This window comes from Loxodonta africana, chromosome X (assembly GCF_030014295.1).
Source record: "Loxodonta africana isolate mLoxAfr1 chromosome X, mLoxAfr1.hap2, whole genome shotgun sequence".
NCBI classification, from domain to species: Eukaryota; Metazoa; Chordata; class Mammalia; order Proboscidea; family Elephantidae; genus Loxodonta; species Loxodonta africana.
The window spans coordinates 58798550-58820799 of NC_087369.1; the positions used below are offsets into that span (position 1 = coordinate 58798550).

General features: G+C 38.9%; 1 protein-coding gene across 4 annotated transcripts in view; it reads left to right on the forward strand.

Moving 5' to 3' along the window:
• The window catches only part of CLCN5 (chloride voltage-gated channel 5), a 281331-nt gene that overhangs the window by 214393 nt on the left and 44688 nt on the right, over positions 1-22250 (forward strand). Inside the window, exon 1 of one of the 4 annotated variants that reach the window (XM_023557855.2) lies at positions 1226-1289. The exons of the other annotated variants lie outside the window; for them this stretch is intronic. The gene's annotated coding sequence lies outside the window, so the exon portion shown is untranslated. Of the gene's footprint in view, positions 1-1225; positions 1290-22250 lie in introns of those variants that run through there. 4 annotated transcript variants of the gene reach the window in all.

The window sequence follows — 22250 nt, forward strand, 5'->3', positions numbered from 1 at the left end:
GGTCACTAGGAGTTGAAATCGACTCTATGGCAATGGGAGTTTTGGTACCACTTTAAGATTAAAATTTTATAGTTACTTTAAAACTACTGTCTGGTTCTTTAATTGATTGGGACTGCCATTTCTCAAAGTAAAGTCAGAGAGCAATGAACTACTGTCAGAATTCATTATTTATATTAAGGGTATGTGATATTGTAGACACTTTGCTAGGTTCTAGGAATTAGCAAGACTTAAGACACCATCCTTGCCTTCATGAGGTTGTTTCTAGCTAGCTAAACACACAGCCCTGGTGATGCAGTGGTTAAGAGCTTCAGCTGCTAACCAAAAAGGCTGGCAGTTCGAATCCACCAGCCACTCCTCGGAAACCCTATGGGACAGTTCTGCTTTGTCCTGTATACCCATTTCCATTGCTGTTGAGTCAACTCCAACTCATAGTGACCCTAAAGAACAGAGTAGAACTGCCCCATAGAGTTTCCAAGGAGCACCTGGGGGATTCGAACTGCAGACCTTTAAATCAGTCCCTTTATGACACCCTGCAATGATATAGTTTTCTTGCTTTGCTTTTTCATTGTTCCTGCTTTATTTACTGTTTTTACATGGGATTTCCTAAGGAAAAAACAACAGAAAAAAAGATCACAAAGTCCTTGGTATTTGATGAAACTGTACATAAAATACTACATTTTGTTCCAGGCACAATAAACCCAAGGAAAAAACAACAGAAAAAAGGTCACAAAGTCCTTGGTATTTGGTGAAACTGTGCATAAAATACTACATTTTGTTCCAGGCACGATAGCATACACTAAACAGATTAGTTAGAAGGAACTTGAAAGACAGTAAAAGTGGTTCTTGTTTTCCAAATGGCTAGAGGGACTGGGTGGGTAGAGGGACTGATTTATGAAGAATGAATAAATAAATTATGCATGGTATGGTTAAATGCATCTGAGGTAGTGTTATAAAAAAATTATAGTAGTCTATAAATTAGAAACATGGGATCTAAAAAAAAATAGAGGGGGAGGAAAATAGAAAAAGTGTTTGAGTAACAGAAAATGAGTCAGAGTTGTTCTCATAGTCCATCTGTTCTCACTTGCCTGCCTCCTAAGTCTGGGCCTCATAAAAAAAAATAGTCCACAGTTAATTAATTAATCAGTATCTATGGAGCGCAGCACTGTGTTGTTTTAGTAATGTTCTTTGGTTCCTTTCTTTCCCTCACCTCCTGGTCTTTCTACCTAGCGTGACTTGCTACTCCCTAACTGTGGAATGAGGAGACATTCCTGGCAGACAGAGCAACACAGGTAAAGGCACAGCAGCATGAGAGAGACTTTTATATTCAAGAAGCACAGAGTCTGTGTGTCTAAGGTCTAAGGCTCCTGGGGTGGGGATGGTGGTGACAGTTGATACAGGAGGGAAGGCTTGATAACTCATTTCTTTTTATTGCTGTATAGTATACCATTGTATGGATGCATCACAATCCGGGACAGATTACCCAATAACTAAGGTATGTACGGGCTTACTTGTGCTTACTTATTAATCCGTAGTGTACAATTTCAGGTGAAATTTCGGATTAGTAAATACAGTTAAGCCTGTGCCTACCTTGCTTACTGGTTAATCCACCCCTGATCACAGTTCATCTGTTCACCTATTGAAGGACATTTTGGTTACTTCCAATTTTTGGTAATTATGACTAAAGCTGTTATAAACATTCACTTGCTTATTTTTGACATAAGTTTTCAAATCAGTTGAGTAAATACCTAGGAAAGCAATTACTGGATTATATGGTAAGATTATGTTTTGTTTTTTATTTTATGGTAAGATTATGTTTTGTAAGAATTTTTTAAGAAACTGCCAAACTGCCTTCCAAAGTGGCTGTGCCATTTTGCATTCCCACCAGCAATGGACGAGAGTTCCTATTCTTTCGCATCCTTGTAAGCAATTAGTATTGTTAGATTTTTGGATTTTACCCAATTTATTAGTTGTGTAATAGATCTTACTGTTGTTTAATTTTTATTTCCTTAATGAAAAATTATACTTAGCATCTGTTCATATGCTATTTGCCATCTATATATCTTCTTTGGTGAGGTGTCCGTTCAGATCTTTTGCCCATTTTTTAATTGGGTGGTTTGTTTTCTTATTTGAGTTTTAAGAGCTCTTTGTATTTTGGATACAAGTGCTTTATCAGATATGTGCTCTGCAAATATTTTTTTCCCAGTCTGTGACTTGTCTTTTCTTTCTCTTATCTGTGTCTTTCACAGAGCAGAAGTTTTACATGTAAAACTTTTTACATTCATTAATGTATAACTTAACAACTTTTTCTTTCTTGGGTTGTGCTATTGGTTTTGTATCTAAAATCTCACCACCAAACCCAAAGTCATGTAGATTTTCTCTTCCGTTTTCTGCTAGAAGTTTTATAGTTTTGCGTTTTACATTTATATCTATGATCCATTTATGATAATTTTTGTGAAAGGTGTAATATCTGTCTAGGTCCACTTTTTTATGTATATAGGTCCAATTGTTGCAGCACCACTTGTTAAAAGCATTATCCTTTGTCTATTGACTTGCCTTACCACCTTGGTCAAAGATCAGTTGACTATATTTGTATGGGCGTCTTTCTGGGCTCTTTAGTTTTTTCCTTTGGTCTGTGTCTTTTCTTTCAACAATATCATGCTGTTTCGATTACTATAGCTTTCTAATAAATCTGAAAATCAGGTAGTGTGAGTCTTCCCACTTTATTCTTTTTCAGTATTCTGTTGGCTATTATAAATCTTTTGCTTTTCCATAGAAACTTTAGAATCAACTTGTCGATATTTACAAAATAACTTGCTGAAGTTTTTATTGAGATTGTGTTGAATCTCTACATCAGGTTCAGAAGAATGGACATCTTAACACTATTGAGTCTTCCAGTTCATGGACATGGACTATCTCTCCATTTATTTAGATCTTCTTTGATTTCTTTCATCAGTGTTTTAGTTTTCCACATATAAATCCTGTACATGTTTTGTTGGGTTTATACCTGAGTATTTAATTTTTAAAACAATTGTTCATTGCTAGTGTAAGGAAAGCAGTTGACAGTTGTATATTGACCTCATAGCCAGCAGTCTTGCTATAATCATTTATTAGTTCCAGGATTTTTTTTTTTGGTAGATTCTTTGAGATTTTCTCCTTGGGCAATCATGTCATCTGCGAATAAAGATAGTTTTATTACTTCCTCTACAACCTGTATACCTTTTATTTCCTTTTCTTGTCTTATTGCAGTAGCTAGGATGTTGAATAGGAATGGTGAGAGAGGATATTTTTGCCTTGTTCCCAATCTTAGGGGGAAAGCATTCAGTTTCTCACCATTTAGTATGATTTTTGCTGTAGGTTTTTTGAAGATGTTCTTTATTAAGTTGAGGAAGTTCCCCTTTATTCTTAGTTTGCCGAGTTTTAACCATGAATGGGTGTTAAATTTTATCAACTTCTTTTTTTAGCGTCAGCTAATATGATCATATGATTTTTCTTCTTTAGCCTGTGGATTAAGGAGCCTTGGTGGCACAGTGGTTAAGTGCTTCACTGTTAACCAAAAGGTCAACAGTTCAAACCTACCAGCTGTTCCCCGGGAGAAAGATGTGGCAGTCTGTTTTCTACAAAGATTATAGCCTTGGAAACCCTATGAGGCATTCGTACTCTGTCATATAGAGTCTCTTTGAGTTGGAATCAACTCAGTGGCAGTGGGTTTGGTTTTGGTTTTAACGTGTGGATTACACTGGTTTTTTGAATGTTGAACCAGCCTTGTATAAAACAAACCAACCAACCTATTGCTGTCAAGTCAACTCCGACTTACAGTGACCCTATAGGACAGAGCGGAACGGCCCCATATAGTTTCCAAGGAGGGCCTGGTGGATTTGAACTCCTGACCTTTTGGTTAGCAGCCATAGTGCTTAACCACTAAGCCACCAGGGTTTCCCTAGCCTTGTGTACCTGGAATAAATCCCACTTGGTTGTAGTGTATAATTATTTTTATACGTTGTGGGATTAGATTTGCTAATATTTTGCTGGAGATTTTTATGTCTATGTTCATGAGAGATATTAATGTGTGGGTTTTCCTTTCTTGTGATGTCTTTATCTGGTTTTCATATTGGAGTGGTATTAGCTTTATGGAACGAATTAGGACATGTTCCCTCTGCTTCTGTTTTCTGGAAGAGATAGTAGAAAGTTGGTATTATTTCTAACTTGAATGTTTGGTAGAATTCACCAGTGAAACCACTTGGGCCTGGTGCTTGCATTTTTGGAAAGTTATTTGATTTGATAATAGTAGATATAGGGCTATTCAGTTTTTCTCTTTCTCCTTGTGTGAATTTTGTAGTTTGTGTCTTTCAAGGAATTGGTCAGTTTCATCTGTTAGGAAATTTGAGTGCATAGAGTTGTTAATAAATCCATTGCCGTTGAGTCAATTTCGAGTAGAACTGCCCCCCTAGGGTTTCCAAGGAGTGGCTGGTGGATTTGAACTGCCAACTTTTTGGTTAGCAGCTATAGCTCTAACAGTATTTCTTTATTATCCTTTTAATGTCCAAGGGATCCATAGTGATGACTTCTATTTCATTTCTGATACTGGTATTTTGTGTCTTCTCTCTTTTTTTCTTACTTAGCCTGTATAGCAGTTTATGAATTTTATTTATCCTTTTAAAGAACCTACTTTTGGTTTTGTTGATTTTTCTCTATTGTTTATCTGTTTTGAATTTCAATTATTTCCTCTTCTGATTTTATGTTTTCTTCTACTTATTTTAGGCTTACATTGCTCTTTTTCCTCTAGTTTCTTAAGTTATTGATTTTAGCTCTTCTTTTCTACTGTGTTTATATTTAATGCTATAGATTTCCCTCTAAGCACTGCTTTCACTGCATCCCACAAATTTTTTTTTAATTTTTTTATTGTGCTTTAAGTGAAAGGTTACAAATCAAGTCAGTCTCTCACACAAAAACTTACATACAACTTGCTACATACTCCCAGTTACTCTCCCTCTAATGAGACAGCCCACTCCTCCCTCCACTCTCTCTTTTCCTGTCCATTTTGCCAGCTTCTAAGCCCCTCTACCCTCTCATCTCCCCTCCAGACAGGAGATGCCAACATAATCTTGAGCTTCCACCTGAACCAAGAAGCTCACTCCTCACCAGCATCCCTCTTCAACCCATTGTCCAGTCCAATCCCTGAATGAAGAGTTGGCTTTGGGAATGGTTCCTGTCCTGGGCCAACAGAAGATCTGCGGGCCATGACCACCGGGGTTCTTCTAGTCTCAGTCAGACCATTAAGTCTGGTCTTTTGATGAGAATTTGGGGTTTGCATCCCACTGCTCTCCTGCTCCCGTAGGGGTTCTCTGTTGTGGTCCCTGTCAGGGCAGTCACCGGTTGTAGCCGGACACCATCTAGTTCTTCTGGTCTGAGGGTGGTGTAGTCTGTAGTTTATGTGGCCTTTTCTGTCTCTTGGGCTCGTAATTACCTTGTGTGCTTGGTGTCCTTCATTCTCCTTTGCTCCAGGTGGGTTAAGACCAATTGATGCATCTTAGGTGGCCGCTTGCTAGTGTTTAAGACCCCAGATGCCACTCTTCAAAGTGGGTGCATCCCACAAATTTTGATATGTTGTATTTTCATTTTCATTTAGTTCAAAGTGTTTTTTTTTTTTTTAATTTATCTTGAGACCTCTTCTTTCACCCATGGGTTATTTGAAAGTGTGTTGTTTAATTGTCAGGTACTTGGGAATTTTCCAGCTATCTTTTGGTTATTGGTTTCTAGTTTAATTCCATTGTGTTAGAATTTATGGTAAACTGGTTAGGCGTTGGGCATGTCTAATGTTTTGTGTAGCTACAGGCGCCTGGATCCAAGTAAAATGAAGTCCTTGACAATTTCAATCTTTTCTCCGTTTATCATGATGTTGCTCATTGGTCCAGTTGTGAGGATTTTTGTTTTCTTTATGTTGAGGTGCAATCCATACTGAAGGCTGTGGTCTTTAATTTTCATTAGTAAGTGCTTCAAGTCCTCTTCACTTTCAGCAAGCAAGGTTGTGTCATCTGCATAACGCAGGTTGTTAATGAGTCTTCCTCCAATCCTGATGCCCCGTTCTTCTTCATTTAGTCCAGCTTCTCGGATTATTTGCTCAGCATACAGATTGAATAGGTATGGTGAAAGAATACAACCCTGACACACACCTTTCCTGACTTTAAACCAATCAGTATCCCCTCGTTCTGTCCGAACAACTGCCTCTTGATCTATGTAAAGGTTCCTCATGAGCACAATTAAGTGTTCCTGAATTCCCAGTCTTCCCAATGTTATCCATAATTTGTCATGATCCACACAGTCGAATGCCTTTGCATAGTCAATAAAACACAGGTAAACATCCTTCTGGTATCCTCTGCTTTCAGCCTCCTGGTTGACATCAGCAGTGATGTCCCTGGTTCCACGTCCTCTTCTGAAACTGGCCTGAATTTCTGGCAGTTCCCTGTCGATATACTGCTGCAGCCATTTTTTGAATGATCTTCAGCAAAATTTTGCTTGCATGTGATCTTAATGATATTGTTCTATAATTTCCACATTCGGTTGGATCACCTTTCTTGGGAATAGGCATAAATATGGATCATGATAAACATCGTGATAAACGGAGAAAAGATTCAAGTTGTCGAGGATTTCATTTTACTTGGATCCACAATTAACAGCCATGGAAGCAGCAGTCAAGAAATCAAAAGACGCACTGCATTGGGTAAATCTGCTGCAAAGGACCTCTTTAAAGTGTTGAGGAGCAAAGATGCCACCTTGAAGACTAAGGTGCGTGCGCCTGGCCCAAGCCATGGTATTTTCAATCTCATCATATGCATGTGAAAGCTGGACAATGAATAAGGAAAACTGAAGAAGAATTGATGCCTTTGAATTGTGGTTTTGGTGAAGAATATTGAATATACTGTGGACTACCAAAAGAACGAACAAATTGTCTTAGACGAAGCACAACCGGAATGCTCCTTAGAAGCAAGGATGGGGAGACTGCGTCTTACATACTTTGGACTTGTTGTCAGGAGGGATCAGTCCCTGGAGAAGGACATCGTGCTTGGCAAAGTACAGGGTCAGCGGAAAAGAGGAAGACCCTCAACGAGGTGGATTGACACAGTGGCTGCAACAATGAGCTCAAGGATAACAACGATTTTAAGGATGGCGCAGGACCGGGCAATGTTTCGTTCTGTTGTGCATAGGCTGGCTATAAGTTGGAACCCACTCGAGGGCACCTAACAACAACAACAACATAGGTGCCTGAGGATTCAAATTCCTCTAATGTCCTTGTTTTTGTTTTCCCTCTGGATTTTGGACTTGCCTAAGTACAGCTACTGGAGCCCTAGTGGCAAAGAGGTTAAGAGCTTGGCTGCTAATCAAAAGGTCAGCAGTTTAAATCCACCAGCCACTCCTTGGAAACCCTGTGGGATAGTTCTGTAGGGTGGCTATGAGTCAGAAATGAGTCATTGATTTCAGTGGGTTTGTTTGTTTTTAAGTACAGCTACTAGAGAGATTCTGTGTCTTGCAGTGGTAATTTACTGGGGCCTTTTTGGTGTTTTTTTTTTGGTGTGGTGGTTAGGTATGGGTGAGAGGAGGATTTAATAATCTTCTGATTAAATCTTCGTCTTTTAGTGGGCCTGTGTCTCTAGCTGTGACCTTCACAGTGTTTTTCCAGTGGTATAGCTTTTTCTTCTTTCTGACCTATTCTGTATTCTCTGACTGTATTCCCAGTATATTTCCTTGAAGCCCTGACCCTGTTGACTTTTTTTCCCCTTAGATGGGACAAGAAGGTTAGAGGGGGCTGGAGTGGAAGTGGCAGTCCCTGGGTGGTGAAACTTGTTAAGTGCTCAGCTACTAACCAAAAGGTTGGTGGTTTGAGCCCACCCAGAGGTGCCTGTGAAGAAAGACGTGGCAGTCTGCTTCCAAAAGCCTTGAAAACTCTCTGGAATGCAGTTCTGTTCTGCTTCCAGGAGTCTAAATTGACTGGATGGCAACTAGTTCAGTTTGGTTTAGAGTTGGAGGAATGCCCTTCCTCCATCTGGGATAAGGCTCAGGCAAAGTATTTTGCCCTGGAGCATAGGCCTTGTTAGGGAGAAAGCTCTGGGCTATTTCACAATAATTACTCTTCCCCTCCCCTTGTCTGGAAGATCTTTCTTGGATCTTCACTGTGAGAACCTGGTGGAGTTCCCATATAAGACTGCAGTCCCCAGGACTTTCCCACTCTCCTGCTAATCCATACTCAGCTTTCAGCAGTTCATCAAAGTTGTCATTTAAGTGTTCCTACCAGTTTGTGGCTCCAGTGGTTCCTACTCCAGGTCAGCAGATCTCAACTTCCTGTCTCTTTGTATAAACCTGTCTCTTTCTTCTGCATCCTTAGTTCTCTGATGGGTTCAAGAAAAGTCATTGATTTTCAGTTTGTCCAGTTTTTTCTTGTTGTGAGGATGGGAGTGATGACTTCTGCACTCTTAAATGAACTGAATCAGGAAGTTTCCTGTTTATTTTCAATTAGTGAAACCATTTTGGTCTCTTCTTATAAGTGGATTATTTTAAACCACACCTTGTTTCAGTTTCTGTCATGGGATAGGTGAAAGGATTACTATAGTGATTCAGAAGTGTGTGCTAAATGTTTCTGGGATCTGTGGCTACCAGGTATTCCAAACATACTGTAGCCATATTGGTATAAAAAAAACAACCAAACCCATTGCTTTCGAGGCGATTCCGACTCATAGCGACCCTGTAGGACAGAGTAGAACTGCCCCATAGAGTTTCCAAGGAGCGCCTGGTGGATTAGCACCTTTTGGTTAGCAGCCATAGCACTTAACCACTATGCCACCAGGGTTTCCCATATTGGTATAGCTCTAGTTAACTATATGCCAGGAACGTTGGGTTTCAGTGAGTTGCTTGGTTCTCCTACCCTTCACTGATAAGCTGAGTCTTAGCTTTTTTTTTCCCTAAGGATCAACACTGCCATTTTATGATCTTAGCCGAAAAAGTGTTCTCAGATAACTATGTAATCAAAATACTATTTTGAATTCCTCAAAGCTAAGATCCTCTCAGAAGTCATTTAGCATAATGTGTGAGTGATCCAACAAAAAATCATTGCATAAGTCAGATTGAGTGTAAGAGTTGGAAGACACCTTAAAAATCATACATTTTGCAGATGGGGAACCTGAGACTCATAGAGATTAAGGCGGTTAGCCAAGATCACACACACAAATAATGAGTTGTGGAGCTAGGATTGGAATCCAGATTGGTCTCACTGCTGGATAATAAGTGTGATCACAAAGACCTTCTTCCCATTGGTTTTAATTTAAAAAATTAGTAAGCTGTCTTCCTCTCAGTGCTTTTCTCCTAGTGTTTACCAGGAATTATTACCTGCCTTGTCTGTGAATATCCCAGAGTTCTGCATTTAGAATATAGGTCTGCCCTTTGCAATGCCCTATCTCTACTATTCTAGCTATATATATATATATATATATATATATATATATATATATATATATTAAAATTTTAAAGGTCACTTATGTAATACATAAATACATCCTCAGTATTAAAGATTAAAAAAATGCATATAAAATATGAAAGCCTACCTCACTTCCCATCCCAGAGACTATTAAAATTAATTCAATAGAGTCTGCTCAGTTCTTTTTCTATTAAATTATACAGATAGAAACACATTTAAAAACAAAACAAAACATAATGTACTTATTATTTTGTGACTTGCTTTTTTCCGCATAATATGCCTGGTACATTTTCCCATTTCAGTGCATATCAGTCTACACCATTCCTTACACAATTCCCCTATTAATGGATTCTTAGATTGTTCCCGTGTTTTCACTATGACAAATAGTGCTGCAATAAGGAACATGCATATATATTGATGTGCATTTCTTTAAGAGCAATTCCTAGAGGTATTTATATTTACTCCCTTTTCTGTTCATGACGACATTATTCCCATGAGCCTAAAATGAATCTCCTAATTGGTATTTCTTCTCTTGAAGCCCCCCCTCCAAAGAATAATTGGTAATCACTTGTTCCCAACTTCCTTTTGGATATTAATAGGGAGAAACCAACATACACTAAGCACAGAAAAACTGGAGAATTGCTGCTTCTTAAACAATAATTATAAGCTATTAAACAGGTTTGTGCTACCCAAAGGGTTTCCCAACACTGTGGTATCTAATGTGCATTTTAGGACAGTGCCTCCCTACTCATTACATTCTGTAATCCTTCTGTCAATCTCATTAACGTGTAAATTTGAGAAGGAAGGAATGAAGAGCAAGTGATGGAGCAGAGGGCTATTTTATTTATACAGACAACCCTCAGCAGCTTTGTCAAATCTAGCCCATTTGCTTCCAGTTCTATATTGATTTCTGTGGCATTCTAGCCAAGTGGAAACCTGCAGATACAAGCCAAAAATCCTCATTGTATTTTTTCCTAAGTCTGGCAGTTAGCACGCTGACTCCACTGGCAATGAAAGTAGGTTGGTGAGGAACTTCGAGAGCAGATATTATGAGTAGGAGGCATAAAAGAAGTACATACCAAGCAAATATCTACAACCCAGTAGGGAAAGAACTGTACTCAGTAGAAAGCAAGGAGTCAAAAGGTGATGTTACAAAACAGGTTCGTGCTTGTCTCTAAAGCTCTTCCTGTCCCTTTCTGCCATGCCTCACCTTTTTTTGTGTGTGCTTTACGTGAAAGTTTACAAATCAAGTCAGTCTCTCATACAAAAATTTATATACATCTTGCTAAAAAAATATCTTGCTATATACTCCTAATTGCTCTCCCCCTAATGAGACAGCACACTCCTTCCCTCCAGTCTCCCTTTTCATGTCTATTCAGCCAGCTTCTAACCTCCTCTGCCCTCTCATCTCCCCTCCAGACAGGAGATGCCAACATAGTCTCATGTGTCTACTTGATCCAAGAAACTCATTCTTCACCGGTATCATTTTCTATCCCATACTCCAGTCCAATCCCTGTCTGAAGAGTTGGCTTTGGGAATGGTTCCTAACTTGGGCTAACAGAAGATCTAGGACCATGACCACTGGGGTCCTTCTAGTCTCAGTCAGACCATTGAGTCTGATCTTTTTACAAGAATTTGGGGTCTGCATCCCACTGCTCTCCGGCTCCCTCAGGGGTTCTCTGTTGTGTTCCCTGTCAGGGCAGTCATCAGTTGTAGCCAGGCACCATCTAGTTCTTTTGGTCTCAGGCTGATGTAGTCTCTGGTTTATGTGGTCCTTTCTGTCTCTTGGGCTCATAATTACCTTGTGTCTTTGGTGTTCTTCATTTTCTTTTGCTCCAGGTGGGTTGAGACCAACTGATTCGTCATAGATGGCCGCTAGCTAGCGTTTAAGACCCCAGACACCCCTCTCCAAAGTGGGATGCAGAATGTTTTCTTAATAGATTTTATTATGCCAGTTGACTTAGATGTCCCCCAAAACCATGGTCCCCAAACCCTTCCCCTGCTATGTTGGCCTTCAGAACATTCAGTTTATTCAGGAAACTTCTTTGCTTCTGGTTTAGTCCAGTTGTGCTGACCTCTCCTGTACTGTGTGTTCTCTTTCCCTTCACCTAAAATATTTCTTATTTACCATCAGTTAGTGAATGCCCCTCTCCCTCCCTCCCTTCCTCCCTCCTGCCTCTCATAACCATCAAAGAATATTTTCTTCTCTGTTTAAACTATTTCTCAAGTTCTTATAATAGTGGTCTTATACGACATTTGTCCTTTCGCAACGGACTAATTTCACTCAGCATAATGCCTTCCAGATTCCTCCATGTTATGAAATGTTTCACAGATTCATCACCATTCTTTATCGCTGCGTAGTATTCCATTGTGTGAATGTACCATAATTTATCCATTCATCCATTGTTGGACACCTTGGTTGCTTCCATCTTTTTGCTGTTGTAAACAGTGCTGTAATGAATGTCGGTACGCATATACCTGTTCGTTTAAAGGCTCTTATTTCTCTAGGATACATTCCAAGGAGTGGGATTGCTGGATCATATGGTAGTTCTATTTCTAGCTTTTTGAGGAAGTGCTAAATCGATTTCCAAAGCGGTTGTACCATTTTACATTCCCACCAGCAGTGTGTGAGTGTTCCAGTCTCTCCACAACCTCTCCAACATTTATTATTTTTGTTTTTTGGATTAACGCCAGCCTTATTGGAGTGAGATGGAATCTCATTGTAGTTTTGATTTGCATTTCTCTAATGCCTAATGATCGTGAGCATTTCCTCATGTATCTGTTAGCTACCTGAATGTCTTCTTTAGTGAAGTGCCTGTTCATATCTTTTGCCCATTTTTTAATTGGGTTATTTGTCTTTTTGTAATTGAGTTTTTGCAGTATCATGTAGATTTTAGAGATCTGGCGCCGATTGGAAATGTCATAGCTAAAACTTTTCCCAGTCTGTAAGTAGCCTTTCACTCTTTTGGTGAACTCTTTGGATGAGCATAGGTGTTTGATTATTAGGAGCTCTCAGTTATCTAGTTTCTCTTCTGCATTGTTAGTAATGTTTTGTATACTGTTTATGCCAAGTATTAGGGATCCTAACATTGTCCCTATTTTTTCTTCCATGATCTTTATTGTTTTAGATTTTATATTTTGGTCTTCGATCTGTTTTGTGTTAGTTTTTGTGCATGGAGTGAGGTATTGGTCTTGTTTTGTTTTTATGCAGATGGATATCCAGTTATACCAGCACCATTTGTTAAGCAGACTGTCTTTTCCCCGTTTAACTGTTTTGGGGCCTTTGTCAAATATCAACCGCTCATATGTGGATGTTTTTTTCTAGAATCTCAATTCTGTTCCATTGGTCTATGTATCTATTGTACCAGTATCAGGCTGTTTTGACTACTGTGGCAGTATAATAGATTCTAAAATCAGGTTGAGTGAGGCCTCCCACTTTGTTCTTCTTTTTCGTTAATGCTTCACTTATCTGGGGCCTCTTTCCCTTGCATATGAAGTTGGTGATTTGTTTCTCCATCTCATTAAAAAATGTCGTTGGAATTTGGATTGGAATTGCATTGTCTCTATAGATTGCTTTTGGTAGAAGAGACATTTTTACAATGTTAAGCCTTCCTATCCATGAGCAAGGTATGTTTTTCCAGTTATGTACGTCTCTTTTGGTTCCTTGCAGTAGTGTTTTGTAGTTTTCTTTGTAAAAGTGTTTTACATCTCTGATATGATATATTCCTAAGTATTTTATCTTCTTCGGGGCTGCTATAAATGGTATTGATTTGGTGGTTTCTTCTTCGATGTCCTTTTCGTTGTGAAGAGAAATCCAACTGATTTTTGCATGTTTTCCTTGTATCCTAACACTCTGCTGAACTCTTCTATTAGTTTCAGTAGTTTTCTTGAGGATTCCTTAGGGTTTTCTGTGCATAAGATCATCTCATCTGCAAATAGAGATACTTTTACTTCTTCCATGCCAATCTGGATGCCCTTTATTTCTTTATCTAGCCTAATTGCTCTGGCTAGGACCTCCAGCACAATGTTGAATAAGAGTGGTGATAAAGGGCATCCTTGTCTGGTTCCCAATCTCAAGGGGAATGCTTTCAGACTCTCTGCATTTAGGACGATGTTGGCTATTGGCTTTGTATAAATGTCCTTTATTATGTTGAGGAATTTTCCTTCTATACCTATTTTGCTGAAAATTTTTGTCATGAATGAGTGTTCAACTTTGTCAAATGCCTTTTCATCAATTGATAAAATCATGTGATTCTTGTGTTCTGTTTTATTTGTATGATGGCTTACATTAAGTGTTTTCCTAATGTTGAACCATCCCTGCATACTTGGTATGAATCCCACTTGGTCATGGTGCATTACTTTTTTGATATGTTGTTGAATTCTATTGGGTATAATTTTGTTGAGGATTTTTGCATCTAAGTTCATGAGGGATATATGTATGTAATTTTCTTTGTGGTGTCTTTACTTGGTTTTGGTATCAGGGATATGGTGGCTTCATAGAATGAGTTTGGTAGTATTCCATCCTTTTCTGTGCTCTGAAATACCTTTAGTAGTAGTGGTGTTAACTCTTTTTTGAAAGTTTGGTAGAGCTCTCCAGTGAAGCCCTCTGAGCCAGGGCTTTTTTTGTTGTTGTTGGGAGTTTTCTTGATTACCTTTTCAATCTCTTTTGTTATGGGTCTATTTAGTTGTTCTACCTCTGTTTGTGTTGGTTTAGGTAGACAGTGTGTTCCTAGGAGTTCATCCATTTCTTCTAGGTTTTCAAATTTGTTAGAGTACAATTTTTCATAGTAATCTGATACGATTCTTTTATTTTCAGTTGGGTCTGTTGTAATATCGCCCATCTCATTTCTTATTTGGGTTATTTGCTTCCTGTCCTGTTTTTCTTTTGTCAGTTTGGCCAGTGGTTTATCAATTTTGTTAATTTTTTCAAAGAACCAGCTTTTGGTTTTGTTAATTCTTTCAATTGTTTTAATGTTTTCTATTTCATTTAATTCTGCTCTCATTTTCATTATTTGCTTTTTTCTGATACCTGAGGGTTTCTTTTTTTGCTCTCTTTCTTTTTGTTCAAGCTGTAGAGATAATTCTTTGATTTTGGCACTTTCTTCTTTTTGTATGTGTACATTTATTGATATAAATTGACCTCTGACCATTGCTTTCACTGTGTCCCAAAGGTTCTGATAGGAAGTGTTTTCATTCTCATTGGATTCTATGAGTTTCTTTATTCCATCCTTAATGTGTTTTATAATCCAGTCTTTTTTGAGCATTGTATTGTTCAGTTTCCAAGTGTTTGATTTCTCTTCCCCACTTTTTCTGTTATTGCTTTCCACTTTTATGGCCTTATGGTCAGAGAAGTTGCTTTGTAATATTTCGATGTTTTGGATTCTGCTAAGGCTTGCTTTGTGCCCTAATATGTGGTCTATTCTAGAGAATGTTCCATGTGCACTAGAAAAGAAAGTATACTAGACTGCTGTTGGGTGGAGTGTTCTGTATATGTCTATAAGGTCAGGTTGGTTGACTGTGGCATTTAGATCTTTAGTGTCTTTATAGAGCTGCTTTCTGGGTGTCCTGTCCTTCACCGAAAGTGGTATGTTGAAATCTCCTACTATAATTGTGGCGCTGTCTATTTCACTTATCAATGCTTTTTAGAGTTTGTTTTATGTATCTTGCAGCCCTGTCATTGGTGCATAAATATTTAATATGGGTATATCCTCCTGGTATATTGTGCCTTTAATCTTTACATAGTGTCCTTCCTTATCCTTTCTGGTGGATTTAACTTTAAAGTCTATTTTGTCAGAAATTAATATTGCCACTTCTGCTTCTTTTTGATTGTTGTTTGCTTGATATATTTTTTTCCATCCTTTGAGTTTTAGTTTGTATCTCTAAGTCTAAGGTGTGTCTCTTGTAGGAGGCATATAGACGGATCGTGTTTTTTTAATCCATTCCGCCATTCTCTGCCGCTTTATTGGTGCGTTTAGTGCATTTACATTCAGCATAATTATGGATAGGTATGAGTTTAGTGCTGTCGTTTTGATGTCTTTTTCTGTGTGTTGTTGACAGTTTCTTTTTCCCACTTAATTTTTTTGTGCCGAGTAGTTTATGTATTGGCTTTTCCTTTTATTTCTTGTTGTTGATTTTTTTCCTGCTAACTCTCCACTTTTTTCCTGTATTTTAATTTGATGTGTAGCATAGTTTGTCTCCTTTGTGGTTACCTTAATATTTACGCATATTTTTCTAAATTTAAGCCTTTTATTTCTTTGTATCGCCTGCCTTCCTCTCTGTATGAAAAGTCTATGACTACATTTCTTAGTCCCTCTTTTTTGTTTTAATGTTGTCTTCTTCTACATAATAACATCCCTGTTTCTGTGTTTTGAGCATTTTTTTAATCTTGATTTATTTTTGTGATTTTCCTGTCTGGGTTGACATCTGATTGCACTGTCCAGTGTTCTAGTCTTGGGTTGATACTTGATATTATTGATTTTCTAACCAAAGAACTCTGTTAAGTATTTCTTGTAGTTTTTTGATTTTCTTTTTACGAATTCCCTAAACTTCTGTTTCTCTGGAAATGTCCTAATTTCACCTTCATATTTGAGAGACAGTTTTGGTGCATACATGAGTCTTGGCTGGGAATTTTTTTCCTTCAAAGCTTTTTGTAAGTGATCCCATTGCCTTCTTGCCTGCATGGTTTCTGCCGAGTAGTCCGAGCTTATGTTTATTGACTCCTCTTTGTAGGTGACTTTTCGTTTATCCCTCGCTGCTCTTAAAAGGCTCTCTTTATCTTTGGTTTTGTCAAGTTTGATTGCAATATGTTTTGGTGACTTTCTTTTAAAATCTACGTTATGTGGAGTTCGATTAGTATCTTAGATAGATATCTTTTCGTCTTTCACGATAATTGGGGAAGTTTTCTGCCAACAAACCTTCAGCAGTTCTCTCTGTATTTTCTGTTGTCTGTTGCTGTTCTGGTACTCCAATCACTGGTAGGTTATTTCTCTTGATAGATTCCCACATGATTCATAGGGTTTCTTCATTTTTTTAAATTCATTTATCTGATTTTTCTTTAAATATATTGGTGCCAAGTTCTTTATCTTCATGTTCACAAATTATGCCTTCCACATGGCTAGTTCTGCTCCTCTGACTTTCTATTGAGTTGTGTCATTCTGTAATTTCATTGTTAGTCTTCTTAATTTCTGATTATTGTTTGTGGGTTTTCCCAGCTTATTAAATTTTTCATTATGTTCCTGAATAACCTTTTTAATTTCTTCAACTGCTTTATCTGTGCGTTCCACGGCTTTCTCTGCTTATTGCCTCACTCCCTTCCTGATGTCTTGAAGATATTAATGTTTTGTATTCTACATGTGGTAATTCAGAAAGGCACTTTCATCTAAAAGATCCCTTGATTCTTTGTTTTGAGGCCTTGTTGAAGTGATCATGGTCTGTTTCTTCATGTGATTTGATATTGTCTGTTGTTTCTGAGCCATGTATAAGTTATTGTATTAGTTTATTCTGTCTTTGCTTACTGTGTCGTAGCTTCTTGCTTTGTTTCATTTTGATATGCCCAGATGGTTTGCATGAGCGAACTAGCTTGATTATTTTCACCTTTGAAGCTCTGACATCCTGTCATGAGATGGCTAGAGGTATTATCACATATATCAGTCTAGGAGTCCATTCACTTTTCTGTATGGATTCATCTCAGGTGTCCAGGTATCTGCTCATCAAGTGTGTGGTACAGGCTCTGTCCTACAGTCTTATCGGGGCAGGGGTGATTGGTATAGTTACCAGTATCTGGTTGCTACAGGGGGTCACTCTCTGAACAAGGCATGGGGCTGAGAATCGTCTCCCAAGTGTCTCTGAGGAAAGCGCGTCCCTCTTCCCTACAGCATACAGGTGAGTGGGCCCTGCAGATGTACCATGGGCACAGAAAGCTTTTGGTTGTAGGGACTGGGAGGTACCAGTTATCTTTGTACCACTGTTGCGTGTGGCTGAGTGACCTGAGTGGAGCCACCAGTCCTTAGGCTCCTGATGTGGGTAGGTGAGGACCCTGTTTAATAGGCAAAGCAGCGTCAAACATCAAACACCCACCTGTCCACCGCACAGCTGAAACAGTTGTAGTCTGCCAAAAAGGGTCTATTCTCCTGAAATAGGCCCACACAGGTCCATGCAGGGGGAAAGGTACTCAAAGTCCACGGACCGTTTATGCCTGGACAGGAGCCGCTTCTTTCCTGAGCTCCCCAGGTTAGTGTTGCTGGCAAATTATCTTTTCCCCCAGTTGCAGATTTATTCCTTCTCTAACTCCGGGAGGATGGCTCTAGGTGTTCAATAGGGCCTATCTCAGCCCCAGGGAAATCAAGAGCTGCTGAAACCAGCTTGGGAGCAGGGGGCTCAGTAAAATATACACAATACTTAGCTTTTGATGAAAGCGCCGTTCTTCTCTGGTTCCAGAGGTGTGAGTAGGCTGTGTGGCTAGCTGCTTCTCCCTAAGGAAACTGTGACCAAACACTTGTACCAGCCGTCATCGCCGCTCCCAGGAAAGGTGCCTAAGGGCTCCCGGCAATTCAGGTCCAGTAACTCCTCTCTGCTTCTGAACCATTTCTTCCTTCCCCTGCCACTCAGTTTGCTTTCTAACTTTGCCTTTGATGTTCAGGGCTCCTAGCTTGTCATAAATATACTCGTTTTGCTTGTTTTTTTGGTCTTCATTGTAAGAGGGCTCACCGGAAGCATCTGTCAGTTCCGCCATCTTGGCCCCGACTGTCCCACTTTCTTGTATACTTCTTATAACTCTCAAACTTCACTTCAATAATATATATATTTGTTGTAGTTTTTGAAGTTCCATTACCCACATCCTGCATTACCCTTTTATTGTCGAACCCTCAGCAGAGTTAGGTTAGTTTTCATTGTCCTTCCTGTCTCTTATACACCTTCAAGTTTTAACCTGATGTGAGCAGGTCAATCCCTAAATGAAATGAGTGTAGGTGTAATATTCAAAATATTTAATAACATAAGACAAGCACTAACCAATGAGATTGGATGTCAGACATAGCGGAGCAGTGCCCTGGAATATCTTGGTATTCCAGTTGCTGCATCATGGAGAAGTCCAGGAGTTTCTGAGGGAGGGTAGGGGGAAGGATGGTTCTGAGGGAGGAGTGATTATTTATCTACAGCTAAAGTATTTTCCATATTTAACAGCATGTATGGCTATACTAGAGCCCTGCTGGCACAGTTGCAAAGAGCTCAGCTACTAACCGAAAGTTTAGCACTTTGAATCTACCAGCTGCTCCTCGGAAACCCTATGGGGCAGTTCTACTCTGTCCTGTAGTATCGCTATGAGTCAGAATTGACTCAGTGGCAACAGGTTTTTGTTTTGTTTTTTGGTTTACGGCTGTACTAGGTCCCTGGGTGGCATCTAAACGTTGGCAGTTTGAACCCACCAGTGGTGCCATGGAAGAAAGGTGTAGCAATCTGCTTCCATAAAGATTACAGCCAAGACACCTCTATAGAATAGGTCTACTCTGTAACACATAGGGTCGGAATTGACTCCATGGCAACAGGTTTGGTTTTTTTGTTTGTTTGTTTTGTTTTTTGATACCTATACTGGGGGCTGCAGGTTCTTCTTCAGCCCCCTAGTACTGATATCAAAAACCAAAACAAACAAAGAAACAAAAAAGAAGGATGGGGCATCAGGATTGGAGGAAGACTCATTAACAACCTGTGTTATGCAGATGACACAACCTTCCTTGCTGAAAGTGTAGAGGACTTGAAGCACTTGCTAATGATGATCAAAAACCACAGCCTTCAGTATGGATTGCACCGCAACATAAAGAAAACAAAAATCCTCACAACTGGACCAATGAGCAACATCATGATAAACGGAGAAAAGATTGAAGTTGTCAAGGATTTCATTTTATTTGGATCCACAATCAACAGCAATGGAAAAAGCAGTCAAGAAATCAAAAGACGCGTTGCATTGGGCAAATCTACTGCAAAGGACCTCTTCAAAGTGTTGAGGAGCAAAGATGTCACCTTGAAGACTAAGGTGTGTGCGCCTGACCCAAGCCATGGTATTTTCAATTGCATCATATGCATGTGAAAGCTGGACAACGAATAAGGAAGACCAAAGAAGAATTGATGCCTTTGAATTGTGGTATTGGTGAAGAATATTGAATATACCAAGGACTGCCATAAGAACGAACAAATCTGTCTTGGAGGAAGTACAGCCAGAATGCTCCTTAGAAGCAAGGATGGCGAGACTGCGTCTTACGTACTTTGGACATGTTGTCAGGAGGGATGAGTCCCTGGAGAAGGACATCATGCTTGGCAAAGTACAGGGTCAGTGGAAAAGAGGAAGACCCTCAACGAGATGGACTGACACAGTGGCTGCAACAATGGGCTCAACCATAACGATTGTAAGGATGGTGCAGGACTGGGCAGTGTTTCATTCTGTTGTGCATGGGGTCGTTATGAGTCGGAACCAACTCGTCGGCACCTAACAATAACAACACAACATACTAGGGGGCTGCAGGAGAGTTGAGTTTGATTCTCTGCCAATGCACCTCAAGTGCAGCCACCACCTGTCAGTGGAGACTTGGATGTTGCTTTGATGCTGAACAGGTTTCAGCAGAGCCTCCAGACTAAGACACACTAGGAAAAAAGGCCTGGCAATCTACTTCCAAAAATCAGCCAATGAAAACCCTATGATTACAACAGTCAGATCCTGTTGTGCATGGAGTCACCATGAATCAGGGGCCAACTCGACAGCAGCTAACTACAACATGGCTGTACTAAGTGAATTAAACTAATGTGTACTAACTGAATTAAAAAAAAAAGCGACCCTATGGAACAGAGTAGCACCTGCCCCGTAGGGTTCCAAGGAGTGTCTGGTGGATTTGAACTGCCGACCTTTTGGTTAGCAGCCAAACACTTAACCACTGCACTGCTAACTGAATAGTTCCCCTAAATCGGTTTCCCAGAAGTCAAACTAAGATAGTATATTAAGCATAATATGATCTGGTGATCCTGTCCAGAGCTTAGATGGGAGGATTACTCCGCTAACATTTGTTTTTTACTCACTGGGTTTGGTAAGCGGGAAAGCAAGATAGAAGCAAAATGGGGGCATAAGTTCGTAGATAGAAAGGTCCTAAACATGTTAACTAATTATTAGGGCTTCAGCTATAATACACTTTCAAACATATAGGTACAATGGAATATGAAAGGGTTCACGATTCATGGACCAATATAAGAAGATAAGAGGTGCAGGTAAGAAGTGGCATATAATAGGCTTTTAGTATTTGTTGTTGAGTGAAGATAAAATTTAAATGACCACAGCGTTATCTGTTGATGTGTGCTAGGCATAGTGTTGACATTTTTGTAGATATGGTTCCAGCCTTGCAAAAACAGTATTTCTTTGTGAAAACAGAAATGCATTTTTAAAATGTGACTATTGTCAAGTCCTATGATACAAACCGATATCCCTGCCCCATTTCTTTTAGTGCTTTTTTTTATCTTTAGTCTGTTGCCAATAAGGGAGTTCTCATACATGGCTTGTGATATTACTAAAGCAGTACTTCAGGATCTGTGTGTGATGTTTCTAACTTCTCTCCCCTTACGTTTTTTTGTCAGTGTTTAACTAGTTCACTTAATCAGTGACTGTTTTGCCCCCTCAGGTAAATTTCTAATGGCATATTGGTTAGGGATTGAAATAAACATTATTCTCAAATTGGAATTTCTTGTATTTTAAGGAGTTTTCTAGTTTTAAACAATCGCGTGAAATTTAGGAAAAAATTAAGAGTGTTTTTCATTTATATACCTCGTCATTCTAAAGAACCATTGTTACGTCTTTAAACCTAAGTGTAACTTATAGGGAAAACTGTTTCAATATTGACTTTTTTTCTGACTAGCTTACTATGTGTTCTTCCCGCATTCAGGTAATGCGAATTAACGTTTTGGGGGGACCTTCTATCATTCAAGCTGAAATCTAATTGTACTTTACCATGAATAATTTTCCTGTTACAGCATTAAATTATTTTATATGTAATTTAGGGTTCACTGCCCTGATGGCATAGTGGTTAAGAGCTATGGCTGCTAACCAAAAGGCTGGCAGTTCGAATCCACCAGCTGCTCTTTGGAAACGCTATAGAGTTGCTATGAGTCGGAATTGACTCCATGGCAATGGGTTTGGTTTTTTGGGTATGCCTTCAAACTCATTTGAAACTTTTTTTTTTTTTCTTATAAAGGCAAAAACCTAGACTCATCTAAGTCTCTGTATTTGACATTTAGGCTCATTATTTAATTTTGCTGTCTTCTTTGACAGAGTGTTTATACAGTGGAAGCTTAACACTTAATGCACTGTTTTTTGAAAAGGCTTTTGTATTTAGTTACATTGTTTATACTTTATTAGTTGGTCTTGAATGGGTAGATAATCTCTGCTGTCATTCCTGACAACTAAGTTTTATGAGTTTACTCTTTCTTTCTATTAAATTAAAAAAATGTTAAGAAAAGAAGCCAACTGGATGTGGAATATGACTAACAGTTGAAGCTATTTGTCATCAAGACAGATATACTTTGGTGAAAGTATAAACAATTAAACCCCTCTCATTGATGAAACCTATTAATGGTAGCAGTGTCATTATCATCATTATTATTATAAATTTAAAATATTTTATTTTTTCTAAAAGTTATGAATATTTTAAAATTATTGATCCACATATGTAACCAATGACTATTATGTGCTCTTTATACCCATTGCCAAAGGAGCCACTGACATTTTAGACATCAGGAAATGATGTGGCCAAATGCA